Source organism: Ambystoma mexicanum, chromosome 8, assembly GCF_040938575.1.
Source record: "Ambystoma mexicanum isolate Mex_15411 chromosome 8, UKY_AmexF1_1, whole genome shotgun sequence".
Classification (NCBI taxonomy): Eukaryota; Metazoa; Chordata; class Amphibia; order Caudata; family Ambystomatidae; genus Ambystoma; species Ambystoma mexicanum.
Genome location: NC_090929.1, coordinates 1,484,466,126 through 1,484,481,480, shown reverse-complemented (window position 1 = coordinate 1,484,481,480; position 15,355 = coordinate 1,484,466,126). Strand labels below are relative to the sequence as shown.

Genomic DNA, 15,355 nt, shown 5'->3' with positions numbered 1-15,355 from the left:
TGCTTCAGCTGGTGTGTTGGTGGGTGGCTGTTTGATTCGTGGGGGGGGCATTGTGGGGGAGGAGTGTTGGTGCATATTGCCAGAAGAATGGGGAGTGGGGGATGAGGCAAGGAAGGGACGCATGGGGTTTGGAGGGTGAAACCCCAGATGGAGACCAATCCCCTTTCAGTTGCCCAGAGATAGGGCAGACTGGACATGGCAAGGGGGTGGGGAGGGTTGGCGTAGCAGCAGAATCCAGAACGTTGGAAGCCACTCCAAGGCGGCCTAAAAACCCAATCTTTTTTTGGAGAGGTCTTCAACAGGTGCTCTATTAGGATAGATCCAATGTATTCAGTTTTAGACTCCATAGATTTAGATCAAGACTTACTTCTCATATTTATTATTTAACCCATTGATTGCACTATATATATGCCTTAATTTCCACGGGAAGGAATTAAAAGCCAGGAAATGTAAGGGTTAAATTAATCATGTTGGCCACATGCTCAGTGTTGCCTTTTGGTTGTGGGCCTTATTACAACTTTTTTGGGGGTGATGAACTAGTTTTCAAAGAGTCTGTAAGCACTGTACTTGTATCTTCACATAATTATTGTAAATCATATGTGTATCTATCAAACATTTGTATCAACATTTTACTTGTATAATCATTTGTAGCATTCACCATGGGGCCCAGTAGATAAACATGTACCACGTAGAATGCTGCTAGCGGTCTCACAAAATAGGGTGATTTCCATTTTTTGTGGAGCAGCAACTGGTTTAATTTTTGGCTCTTGTTATGAGTTTTGCCAAAAATATGTATCTTCCCCAAACACTGGCAGAGTGCCCAACATCATGCCATCCATACCTGATGGCAACTCATCACCATCAATATTATCAGTCCTTATCAACACAGCATCAGCGTACCTGATTATCAGTGGCCTCTCAAGTGTGCCTCCGTGTTTCGTGTGCCTTGTTGAAATCTGTGGTTGATGATGCCAATGAGCCACTACAGATGGAAGCCACTGATTGCCATCAGAATGATAAAAGCCATTGGTAACCAGAAAGGCAGTACAGGCGGTCTGATGAGGAAGCGGCTGTTCTCGATTGGAAACTGGGCTGGTCCTGAAACTCTATGACATGGCGCGTGCGCAGAAGGCCGCATTCTACTGGTCAGCCATACTTCTTCCACACCTCTCGTCTGCACCAGCGCATAAGTCATTTCCAGTCCTGCCTGTATAAAAGAAGAAAGGCCATTCAGACCAGCAGTTCACAACTGAGCATGCGCACAGAAGGAATAAAGCTCCCTTTCTCTTTGCATCCTCCTTCCCTTTGCTGCATATTGTTGATCAGGTGGTCTTCCTAGCCTGAATCTCCTGTGTGGTTCCTCTTGCAGTTCCCAGCTCCCTCCACTCTGAGTAAGTCTGACTTTGATTATTTATTCATTTTCACTTAAAACAGTATCTTCCCCCTGGCATGGGGGCTCCAGCGCTGTTTCCTTGTGCTACAAAACATTTCCACTAAGGTAAGTGCATGCTCCATGGACAGACCAGTGGGAAGAAACCAAAGGTGATTGATGCGTTTACCTGACCAGAGGAGCCTGAAACAGGATGAGTGTACAGTAAAACATGAATGTCATGGTCTGTGCCGACTGTAATATCATGTATATGCACCCTGCTTAATCGCGTGTGATGCGTGCTGCACCTTCGTTTCTATTTGCATTTGATCTGCATTTTTGTAGTACCATCCAGGGGCCTACGGCTCCCGTGGCTAATATCTTGATTGCACCTAGTTGCCTAGCTGCCCTGATTAGACTATTTGCTTCCTGCTTAGAGACAAATTAGCCTACCCAGCAATTTCTACTAGTCGGTGCCGTACTTCGTCACTGTGATCCACTAGACCCCTTAGCACGTTTGTGGACCCTGTCAGTGCCTAACGGGCTCCTTTGGCTGGGCTGTTAGCACCTGTTTTAGCCCTAGCATTACTAGGTTGTTGTTCTGTATGTGCCAACCTTTTCCTGCAGCTCTCATTCCGCTGGCACGCACTTCCTTTTGGTTCACCAGTTGCTCCTATTACACTACTTCCTTTGTCTATCATGCTTTCGTGAACCGTATTACACCACTGCCATCTATTGTTCTCTCTCTTGTCCATCACTGCCAGGTTTCTCATTTATGCATCACCTGCACTCCTTATTTGCTCTCCCTCACTTACTTTGCGCTTTCTTCTGCCGACACAGCCCACTGACAGTGTTATTGTATATCCTTTACACTATCAGTTACTGCCTCCACTTTGTCTCACCATGGGATGCCCTCTGCTAGTGGTTAATGAGCATGGTCATAACTATGACCCTACCAACCAGTACCTTAATAAACCAGCTCTTTGGCTGGAACACTTTGCAAAGAAACTTTCACCAAATCAACCTTGCTCCATCCGCATTAGAAATAAGAGATTACGTTTCAGATTCTGTTACTTGAACAGGCGTACCAACAATCTCACTCACACTACACCCAAACTTCTCTCTCCTAGTCACAGCCCTCATGTAATGTGTACTCCACTCCTAACACTAACTTTAAAACTGTAGCCCCAGTAAGCAAAGCTTTACAGATCAAGGGCACCCTTATCAATGCCACATCTCTCCCTGCCCATGCACTAGACATTGCTGACCTTACCACGACCCAAGAGCTTGACTTTATTGCTATATCGGAGACATGGCTACATGCTGCTTCTGGACCCGCACTGTCCTTAGCCATACCTCCAGAGTACAGTATCACGCGCTGCGATCGCAACACCGCTCAAGCTAGAGGGGGTGGAGTTGCCTTCATTCATAAAAACTCACTTGGCCTAAGAGCTGTACCTAACGTCAATATTGAGTCTGCTGAATTACTCTTGGTTAAGATACCACTAACGCCTAACCAAACTGCCACCTTACACCTTATCTATAGACCACCTGGCCCAGCATCTTCCTTTGCTGATGAGATTTCCACCTTTCTACTAGATAAATCCAAAACGAACTCACAAATCATTCTCCTAGGAGACTTCAATCTGGGACTCCTTGACCCAAATGACCCTACTGCCATTGACCTTGCTAATACTTTAGTGCTTAATTTGTGCCGGTGTTTGGCGGTGGCCAACCCCGGAACTCTATTTTGGGCACCGGAACTCATTGCTGCGGCCTGCACACATGTAATTGTCTTGTTTGTTTTACTTTCAGTACAATAAATCATTGTGATTTATCTCGCGCTCTGTAGATGCAGGCCATGGCTGGCTGGACCTGGGACTGCAATGAACAACAAACAGCCAATGGAAACTAACATTCTGTGTTACTATGCATAGTAAAACAGAATGTACGTTTTCATTGGCAGTTCTTCTGAACAAATGAAAATTACATGGTGACGTGTGGGGGTGGGTCACGTGGATGTTGGGCACAGGCAGCGCAGCGCCACCTTCATTTTAAGTTACAGGTCGTGGCGTTGTGCTGAGTGAGAGGAGAAAGAGAGAGCCTGCCTGCACGTGTGGTGGGGCCTAGTTGCTTCGCTTGAAGGTATGTATATAATACAGGCCTCAACGGCCTGCACTGGGCCGCTGTGCCCACGTGGGAGGTTGTGGGGGGGACATGGTGAATTTTGCCCTGATTGTTCCTGTGTATGCCGTACCAGTGGGCGTATTATCAGTAATAGTTTGGGCCTGAATCACGCTAAAATGTTCATCCTGGTGCAGACGGTAAGGTATATTAATTTAAAAAAGGTATAATTGGGTATCCCGATCTGGCCGCTGTGCCTCTTGGCAATTAGCAAGAGCACAGCACTATTATGTCCTGGAAAATAGATCAGAAAGAATACTCTTGCAACCGTAAAATGTGCCATTTTCTTTTCACGGATGCGCTTCAGGCGTTGCTTTTTCCCTGGTCCATTGCCTTGCTTAAACATGCAGAGCTTAGCAGGGCTGCATGCTGGCGGCGTATTACAATAGACCGTCCCCATTACACATGTCCTGACGCGTTCAGACAGCACTGGGATCATACGTCTGAACGAACTGAATTAGTGCAACACAAACATGGGGCCTGATTGATTGCAATCTTTGGATGCCGCGGTAAAATGAATGCTTTACCTTGGGCATGTACGGAATGGTTACTAAGAGCTGTTCGTAACTGACAGACCCTTTAACTGGGTGAATGCACAGAAGGAATTGCATATCACACCGTGAGTGACTGGGCTGGGGTTGCACTGCTTCTCAGGCCTAAGACCCCAGATATTGTGAAAGATTGATTCTACTGTCTGTTGCAAAATGTACAGTCTATAAATAGAAGCAGATTGCTGTGTTGATGTATATGGCCGTAATGGCAGCTGAATCGGTGGAATCCCTGTAGTTAAAGTCTTGTCGTCAAATGCAATGACGTGAATGAACTTTCTCACTTCATGGTGGACGTAACTGGCTTGCTGGGCTTAATTTTTTTCCAGTTGTGTTTTTTTTTTTAATGCCACAGTAGTGCACATGGTTTGTACAAACATGTTGTAAAGTGCAAATGTGTGATGAGAAATAAATATATATATATATATATATATATATATATATATATATATATATATATATATATATATATATATATATATATATGTAATTTGTATGCAGTCAGTATTTCAACCAATTTCAAAACAAAATGTAATTCAACGAAATCCTGGTTACCCTTAAGTCCAAACCCCATCGTCTTTCTCACGCCCATACCGGGTTCATTTTTTCCAAAACTTCAGAGTAATACGGCCCATCGTAGACATGTCAGTGCCAACTGAATCCTCTTTAAAACAATAAGAACAACATGAAAATGTTGCCTACCCCTACCCTACCCAATGAAAGTAACCCACAGGCGTAGAACGCAAACACTGTGCGAATGCGGGACTTAACTTCAGACAACAAAGTGAGTGCACCCTTTGTACACGCCTTATGAGCACGCTGCCCCGAATATACCAGCAAACAAAACGCCCCTTCAAAGCCATGTATAAGTGGGAGGGCTTCAACAAGCCGGCTTCTGAGAAATGTATCATGCATGAAACTACAGAACAACAATGCACTGTGAAACTTCACAAATATAGAACTTGAATAGAATCACGGAATTCCGCCCACCCATGAAGGAAGGAATCCGTGTCTCCAGTGCCCCGACAGCCGATGGATTCCAGTCAATGCATTTACAACATTGAAGGGAATGGCATGCGCCCACAAACATTAGCCTGTTCACAGCACCAGAGGCTGAGACCACCCCAGAACAATATTCGACATGCATAGCATACATCCTTGCCAGTCTGAAGGTGTATGGCTTGTAACACAGAAACGAGTGCGAGGACTATCTCAGCTTTTCCCATCACCACACCCACCCCATTGCCCTCCAGAGCACTGCAGGTCTCTAAATCTAGCTTTACTTCCACCGAAAATAAAATATCGGCCTCACGCACATATGGACAACCACCACAGTTGTTATTGACATGCAAATGTACATCACTGTTCCAACACTTGACCCTGTGACAACAGAGCTAAAGATGCTCAACCTCTGATGTCGGGCTTGCGCATTAATGGAATCAAATCTTCAGCACCCACTGATGGCTGCAACACAGGGCATGACACTTGAGCCATACGCTAACATTGCTGCATCAGTTCAATGTATGTCCAGTGCCAAAACTCGCCAATTAACGACGCCCGCCACTCATCGCAAATCACTGCATGCATTCCACAGGTTGATTGCTCATGGAAGGACACCTGAATACAGCAGCACACAAACCTCCCCCATGTGCAATGAGGACAGCAGCGAAAATAGCTGAAAACCATAGCCTTCAACCTTAATGCAGTGCACTTGGCTCAAAACAGAAACAAGCATTGAAAAGGCAGATAGGTTTGGCTTATATGTTGTTCATTGCATGCTACATTTAGAGACCCAGATTTCAGTTGGCTCTATAAAGAACGGGACCAGCTCAAAGAACATGCAAGCTGAATTGTGGCTTTAAAGCGCTGAAAAGAAAGTGGGCAAATGAATATTTTGCCTTTTGCATCTTATAGTTTAACATTCAGGATGTGGAAAATAAAGGTACACTGATATTATTTTGGCCTAACATGCTGCTATAAGTATTTACATGTTGTCATGAAGCTTTTATGCAATTTTTGTATTTTGCAAGTAAACTCTATAGGACAGTATTATTGTAGGTCTTGTTGACACCCAGAACTTAAATATTTGCTCTGTGTAAAGCGTGGAACAAGGTGGCTGTTCTGTTCCCAAATTGCAGAGTGGGTTAAAATCCCTACTTCGCTGTTCAGCATAAGTGTGTGATCCCGGGCAAATAATGTAATCTCACCCTGACTTCAACTGCAAAAACTGGAGTGCTTATATTATTACGTTTACACCCTTAAGTTCCAATAGGGCAGTTTTAATAAGTGTAGGGACACATTGGTGTACCCTGGTCCTCCTCTGCTACTGGCTCCAATACTGTCACATAGAATTGCATTATTGTCTCACTGGCCCTCCCGCAGTCTTGGAGTCGTAACACTTGATTTGACAGGCAGACATAATCTCACCAGCCAGTCACTGCACCAGAGATTCTAGAATAGCGGACTAACTGTGATAGAACGAACGTTACATTTTCTCCTCTGTTATGCTATGATATTGATATGTCTGCGGGTGCTGTGATGAAGGTCAGTAAAATATTAACGTCTTGTCATCTTAAATTCACTCTGCCATAGAAACTGGGCCCTGTTAGTAAAATGTCTCATTTGCAATACCTACATTTGGCCCACTCTGTCCTATGAGGCTTTCTTTTTGCTACCCTCACTTTTGCTGCATACAGTTCAGGGGGCCTTTTGTGTGAACCCAAATATCCCAATTCTGGCTCCAGCAGTTGAATTTCCTATTGAGCATACGAGGTATCACGCCAAAGGTTTACAATTTCATTGACTTGGTGCCTTTGCCCCCCTTTAGGTTTGCAGTGAGAGACTTCATCAGACGTTCACCGTGGTGGCAGTCAGACTCTGAGAGTCTCAGACTACTGTGTGGTATTAATCCTCATCCTTGAAAACAAGGTAAGACGTACGTTAACTTACCAAGCATAAGTCGGGTGTCATTGTTTTGCTGACACAAGGAAAGTGGGCGCCAAGCATGTGACATGGAACAGCAGCAGTGTGATGGGCTGGTTGTGGGCGGATCTAGGTCTAGTAGTGAACTGGCCCTGGCCGCCCACACTGCGGGCAGCGCCCGCTTGCCCCGGGGTCAGCATTATGGGGCCCAAGAAATTTTGTGGGCACTGGCACTTATTTTTTTACAAATTAAGCACTGTGGATTCACCCACCACATCCAAGAATCTACCCACTTTAAAGGAAGGACACTTGACTGGCTAGCTGTTACTAACTGCAACATTAGTGTACTCTCTAATGCTCCTTGTTTATGGTCAGACCACCATATCATTACCTTTAATATTGAAGCAGCCTCACACCCTCCACCAACGATGGCTCCAGCCCTCCGCACTAGAAATAAAAGAGATATAACTAAAGAGAAATTATTCCCCCTCCTATTCCCCTCCCTTGACAAGGTCACACACTCCTGTTCTAATCCTACAATCCTAGCAGACACTTACAATCACACAATGCCCTCAGCTCTAAACTCTATCGCCCCTATTAAACTTAGAAAGCCTAAACCACACGCGCACCTCAATTCTTGGTTTACACCTCAGCTAAGAGTGCTCTGCAAAGCGAAACGCTGCACTGAAAACTGGTGGAAAAGTCATCCTTCCGATGCTCACAAGGATGGCCTTATCCTAGCCACCCTTAATTACAAAGAAGCCATCTTCCATGCTAAAAAGGAGTCATTTAACAATCGCATCATGCAAGCAGACTCTAATACTAAAGGATTATTCAAGATTCTAAAGGAACTTGAATCACCCGCCACACCTCCCAACACTTGTATTAAAGATAGCAAATGGTGTGCAAATATCCAGACAGCCTTACTGAATAAACTCCAATCTAAAATTAAAGGCAAACAAAACTGTCTGCAGCTGGATAATAGTCAGACCATTCCATCTATGACTGCTCCCTTGGTCCCACCTAATCTCAAACCTTTTGCCTTCTCTCCACTCACTACTGCTGAAGTGGAAGATATTATCAATAGAATCAAACCTTCTAACTGCCAAGGTGATTCCTGCCCTGCCCCCATTATTAAGGAATCCGCTCATGACCTCGCCCCTTTTATAACGACCTTTATTAACTCCTCCTTTCAAACAGGTGTTGTTCCTGAAAATCTCAAGGATGCATGGGTGATCCCTCTGCTAAAAAAGCCATCATTAGACCCGAGTATACCAACTAACTACAGAACTATCACCATCGTCCCTTTCATTCTCAAAATACTGGACCGCGTGGCCTACTTGCAGATTCAAGACTATCTGGAATATAACAACCTCCTCGGTCTAAGACAATCCGGCTTCTGTCCCAGGCACGGGGCCGAAACAGCACTGATAGATTTCAAAATACAAACCGAAGTCCTGAAAGACAACGGGAAATTAGCATTGCTATTACTCCTAGACCTGTCCGCGGCCTTTGATTTGGTTAATCACCAAATCCTGTGCCAGCACCTCCGTTCTGCTGCCTACTTCTCTGACTCAGCCACTGAATGGATCAGTTCCTTTCTTAGTAATAGATACATGAGGGTATTCTCCCCTTCAGCAGCCGCTGACCCCGCTCCCATTTAATGCGGTGTCCCTCAAGGTTCGTACGTCTCACCTACACTTTACAATGTGTTTACTAAACCACTTTTTGATGTTCTTGATTATCTGGGTGTCTCTTACACAAATTTTGCTGACGACATCCAGATACTCATCCCCATCACAGGTGACTACACAGCTGACACCAAGGCATTGAATTAAGTATATCTGGTCATCCAGGCTTGGATGGCTCAACATGAACTTTGCCTCAATGATGATAAGACGAAGCTCCGTATCCTGGGCTCCATTCAAAGGCTTAATAAATTTGATCACTCATATCAATCTTTCATCATTGATGGCAACATCAATAAGGTATCCAAGGACACTAAAACCTTGGGAATCTATCTCAACTCTACCCTGTCCCTGACAAGTCAAACTAACACAGTCAGATCACCAACGGCATATACCTGTAAACCTATCGCAGCCTGCAGACCTTTTCTGACCACCTATAATAGCATCATTTTACCCAGAACTCTCATCATGTCTAAGATAGACTACTGTAGCGCCCTTTATCTGGGGACCAGCCAGGCTAACCTCAACAAACTGCAAATTACTCAGAACAATGCCATTAGAGCGGCATTAAACATTCCTAGAAACCAACATATCTCTGATGTCAGACTAATCTACATTGGCTCCCTGTCAAGCAGAGAATTTCTCTGAAAACACTAGCCCTTACTCACAAATGCCTGACTAACAAGGCCCTCCTTTACCTTTCTAACCGCCTTTACCTACCACACCTCCTCCCGACCCCAAAGAACTGCTCAGACACACAGCCTATCTCTGCCCAGATTTAAACTTCAAAAAGCTGGAGGTTTGAGCTTCCCTCTTTTGACTTCTAAGCTTTGGAATTCTCTCCCCACCACCATCAGATCTGATCCCTCATTCAATGCCTTCAAACAGAAAACGAAATCATGGCTCTTCGCTCAAATCTGATTCAGTCTCCTGATTTAAGCAACCACCTAGAGTTTTCTGCCCCCTATACCCTATTGAAAATGCCTTGTTTAACTCATGCTCCTCATGATAAACTGCTTAAGTTTGCCTGACTATGTAACACTGCTACCCAAATCCATTAATTACTGTATGTCTCTGTAACTGCTTTCAGCTGTAGATTACGCTCTATTGTATATTTTTGTATATTTCTGTAATTACGTCTAGTAAGTTTTCGCACCCGGATGCCTGTGGGCCTGACGCGCACTATAAATAAATAAAATACAAATACAAATGGTATGATGGTAATCTGTCGGAAGCGGCCTCACGTTATCGCTGGTACGCTGGTACGCTGGTACGCTGGAGAGGTGCGGCTTGACAGTTTCACGGCGTTCGACGTTCGACGCGTTTCGTAGAGCCGGAGCTGCGGAGCTGCAACGGAACTGCGACCGAGGGAGCCGCGACGGAATTGCGAGTGAGTGAGCCGCGAGCCGTCATCCGGGTGTGAGCTGCTGTTCACGGCGGCTGGTTTGATACACCCCAACGGGCTTGAACGAGTGTGGTGCCCGGAGAGTTCTGGGCTTGTTGGAAGCCTGCTGGAGGGCTGGCTCATCACGAAACGCACTCGCGACCCATAAACCATTCCCTCGCGGCACTTGGAATTTAATGGGCCCACTGAAGGCATGACCAGCGGACTGATCTGACACGTTTCACCCACAGCAACGCTTGACAGCTGTAACCAGGGCTTGAACGAGTGTGGCCCCTGGAGTGCTCTGGGCTTGCTGGAAGCTTGCTGGAGGCGAGCAAAAGAGGCACTGCCACAGGAACTTGGCCTCAGGGTAGGCGTACGACCCGGACACGTCTAACATACAGGTATCGTGATTTTTACCCACGCTAAGCCGTTTGTCAGACGGCCTGCCCTAGGGTTGATCCTATGTTCATTGCATTGCAGCACTTAGATTAAGGTGACTGCTGATACCATAACATAACTGTGATATCTATAGGGATCTTGGTGAGCTGGTCTGGGGTCATTTAAGTGACTAAGTCGGGCTGAAAAAGCACTACTGTGGACCCTATTTTTCTAACTGTTGGATCCACAGCAGCACATAATAAACTATACTCATCTTACTCTTAAGATAAGAGCTTTAGGGTCTGAATTTTGGAGATAGCGTGCACTGAAAGGCAAGAGCATTCACTGTGACCCTGAAGCTACTATTGTGTTGCTGAGCACATAACAACTACCGGGGATTAATCTCCAGACTGCACAGCTTTATACAATAATAATAATCTAAAATAGATCAACCCTATGCCTCCACGAAAGAAGCTCCAAGCACCCTATAATCTGCGACAGCGGAAATTAGGGAATAGTCCAACGAAAGGTGAGAGAGCGATGGACAACGCAATACCAACAAAGCTAGCACCGGTTACCAAAGGTGCAATAACAGATTTTTTCCCAGTGAACTTGCACCCTGAAAACAACTCTACCATTATGGAAAAGGGGGAGGCGAGTAATACGGACATGCATGATCAAGTGAGCTATGGAGATATCGATAACAATTCTCTATTGGAACTATGCCTCTCTATGCAAAGATCGATGACGCCTGCGGTTATCAAAGCATTACAACCTGCTCCTAGAGACCAGATCGAGGAAACTACTCAATCACTGAAAGCCGGCCATGTGAGATTATCAACAACACCTAATTTAGAAATCCACAATGACTCCGAGCTTGAACTTAGAGAGGAGGACGCAAGCAGCACTACATCACCCAGCCCTATAGACCTGGCTGAATTACAATCGTCGGTTGCATCTGTACAATTTGCACTCAAGATCCTGCTAAAAATGTGCGGACGCATATTGGAAACCACATTAAGTCTGCATACACAGAATCCTGCTGCAGAAACAACTACTGTCAGACCCTCAGAGGTGAGCCCGGTTCCAACTCCAGCAGCAACCGAGACAGTGGAAAACCCGGAAAGGTCTCCTAATATAGTTAACACATTTGAAGTATTTCTCTCCCGTAAACAGCGGAGACTCGCTAAAAGAGCTGCAATGAGAAAGAAGGCTGGTGAGGTGATACCCCCGATAATGGAGATTGAGACACCAGAGAAGAATAAGAAAAAACCAAGGAAACTAATTCCAGGTGGGGGTAAACGTAAGAAGAAGCAAGCTGGCTATCTAACAAGCTGGGCATTGTCAGATGATGAAGGGGATCACGATATGGAAGGTGATACTACCCCCGTATCTGTTAATATAGCTGACACAGAACAGCCAGAGGAGATTTATGTAACAGAAGGCGAAGGTAACATACCAGCTGTCATTGGTCAAAGCGATATAGAACCTCTGGTCAACCCTAAGAACAAGGAGGTTCATCCTAAAGAGAACAGGATATGCCTCATTAAAAATCTGTACCAGCAAAGTGAAAATAGCTGGCTTACTAGAACTGAGTTAATGACTAGATTCCACGCAGTTCCACAACTACGAGTACTAAGATCAGATGACTTCGAATTCGTTGAGCCACTGCAAGTGCTCAATGCTAATGTTTCCGCCATTCACTGTAAGTTTATCTCTTCTGCTCAACTGATACGCAACTATAAAGAAAGCCTTCGAGATGTCGACATTGAAGTAGATACCGATCCTGACCAAGAGGACCCAAATTGGCCACGTAAAATTCCATTAGTGGTAAAAGAACCTACTGAAAGACTGCCTAAACTGAAAAGCGATCAGGTAGCGATAGCTGATGTCCAAAATGTGTTAACTTGGCTAGTATCAGCACTACCGAAGGTGGTGAATTCAAATTGAACCTCCTCACTTGTATCATGGAACTGCAGAGGTTTTAAGCATTTATTTGCCTCGGCAGGTTCCCTTCAGCTCCTAACTGAAAACATGTGTATATGTCTGCAAGAGACCTGGTTGAGGACTTCTATAATGCTTAATGGCTATTCAATTTACCAATCTTTCGCGATGAAAGGAATGAGAGGGAGACCTTATGGAGGTCTAATCATAGGTATTAGAAACACTGTTAAATCTAGACAGCTGGAGACACTATCAAACGATAAAGTGATTGCAGTGGAAATGGAGAGCATAAGTGATGGGAATAAAGTAAACATACTCATCATTAATTTATATAGCCCACCCTATGGAAATGGAGTCGAATCTCTTCAAGAAGCGATTCATGAATTATTAGCAGCATGGGTGATAGATCCGACTAACAAATCGGTAATCATTGCTGGGGACTTTAATTGCCATATGTCAGGCGTAGCTGGCTCTACGATTAATCCTGTACTGAATCCAACAAATAATATGAAGCATAAAATCAAAGACCCAATTGGTACCTCTTGGCAGACCTTCTTCAATGAATGGGAAATGGAGATGATAAATGGCAGAACCCCAAGCGATAATCCTGGAAACTATACTTGGCATAGTGGGAAAGCAAAAAGTGCCTTGGACTATATATTTGTGAGCCCTCAGATGGCCTTGAATGTAAGAGATCTTAAGATCACCCCAAACGATTGGAGTGATCACTCTACTCTATTACTAATGTGTAATATTGGCGCGCCAGCCACACATACTAAACCCCTGGGGGACATGTCATCTAATTATTCGGGCACTCGAATACGCTGGTCGGATAAAAACATTAAGGCGGCTGGAAACTCGGTACAAACTATGGACGATAACATACTGTCCCAGCTCCAAAACATGTCCTTAAATGAGATGGAACAATGGGCCTCTACCTTCTCCTCTTTACATGCGACATCGGCAGTAAACCAAATAGCGACAGATGATAAAATTTTAATAACATACGACAAAAGCATAAGAGAGCCAAACGCAGGTTGAGAGCTGAAATTCGACAGGCTAAATGTACCAGTAAATGCTTTAGTGACTACCATGGAGTATGCAGAACCCTAAAAAACAAATACAGAGGGTGGATTAAAGCTAAAAGAAGTGAGCAAAAACTTAAGCGATGGCAGTCAATGGTTCAAACCTTATGCTCCAAAAATCAGAGAAGCATATGGTCTTTACTGGGCCAAGCAAGGGGTGGTGGTTGTAAGGATCTGATCAACCCAATAAGTGCAAATGATTGGTCAGACTTCCTTATGTGCCGAAATATCCCCAATGAAGAGGTGGGTAAGCCGGTAGAAAAGGTGACACCAAGGTCTGTCCATTTCATCTTAACAAATGAACATCTAATTTGTAAAATTAAAAAGCTTAAGTCATCTAGGGCCCCCGGGCCCAATGGTCTCTCTAATGCTGTACTGAGGAGCCAGCCGGAATTCTGGGCTAAATTTGTAAGCATATTATTTGGCAAAGTTCTAGCGGTCGGGAGGATTCCCAAATCATGGCAACATGCCTATTTAATACCAACCTTTAAGAAAGGAGCCAAGAAAGATCCCTGTAACTACAGACTACTTTCAATGTTAGACTGCACAGGGAAACTCTTTGCCGCACTTCTATTGGAGAAATTAGAAGAATGGGCGACCAAAACTAAAATACTTAATACATTTCAAAGTGGCTTTCGGAGAGGATATTCAACAACCCATAATATCATTATCCTGGACACCTTGCGCACAAAAGCTATGAGGAAAGGAAACCCGCCACTATATGCTTTGTTTGTAGACTTTAAAGCAGCCTTTGACTCGGTTCGTCGTGAAAAACTGTGGGCTAAACTTGAAATATTGGGTTGCCCTGAGTCCCTTCTGTATAATCTAAAATTACTGCATGAGGATAACACAGTAGCTTGCAGGATTAGTAATCAGGGGGACTTAACAGGGAAGATCCCGTAGAACCGAGGCGTCAAACAGGGCTGTGTGACGGCCCCATTCTTGTACAATCTATTTACATATGATTTACCAGGTGTTATTTTAAGTGAACATAATTGTCCTCCTGTTGTCGGTACCATCCACTGTGCGGTATTAGCATATGCCGATGATCTGATTATTATGGACCACACATTTAGTGGTCTACGGAGATCCGCACTAAAGTTGTGGGAATATGTTATAAACAACGATCTAATCATCAACCAGGAGAAAACTCAGGTGATGGCTTTTTCAAATAAGAAGATAGCACGACCCAGACTAATTCTGCATGGAATAGAAATTAAATACACCCAACAATATAAATATCTAGGGGTCGAAATAGAGGCCAAACTGGGCTACCACACCTGCATACAAATAAGAAAACACCGGGCAGCACAAGTAACATCGATGATTAGCCAATTCGCAAGGCAGAACTGTGGAATGTCTCTATATGGAATTCGTCAAATCTACACCCAGGTACTAACGCCAATGGTGGTCTATGGACTAGAAGCGCTACTACAGATTGACTTAAGTTGGCTGCAAGTGATAGAGGGGAATTTCTGGAGAAAAATCCTAGGTCTCCCTCAATGTATCCCAATGGCATTGTTAAGATTGGAAGTTGGGGTTTCCTCTCTGGGGTCTATTGTCCTAAAAAGGAGAGCTGAACTATACTTAAGGATGTCTAATCAACCAGAGTCTCAGCTATTAAAATAATTTAGCATGGAAAGCACAAAGGTAACCACCAGATGCCATCTGAAAAAGGAGATTGAAGCCCTCTTGAGGACAATATGTTGGACCATGAGTGGAGAGAAACTTACTGATACTCAAAAAAAAGCACTATCAAAAAAAATCGACCTTTGGGACTGGCTAGAAAATTATGCACATCTTGACAAGCTTTCAAAATATAAATTTATTCATTACATGCTCTATACATT

At 44.3% G+C, this 15,355-nt stretch overlaps 1 long non-coding RNA gene across 1 annotated transcript in view; it reads right to left on the bottom strand.

Moving 5' to 3' along the window:
• Positions 1-15,355, bottom strand: part of LOC138473800 (uncharacterized) — a 154,670-nt gene that overhangs the window by 48,643 nt on the left and 90,672 nt on the right. Inside the window, exon 3 of the long non-coding RNA XR_011268923.1 lies at positions 901-1,207. This is a non-coding gene — a long non-coding RNA (uncharacterized lncRNA). The remainder of the gene's footprint in view (positions 1-900; positions 1,208-15,355) is intronic.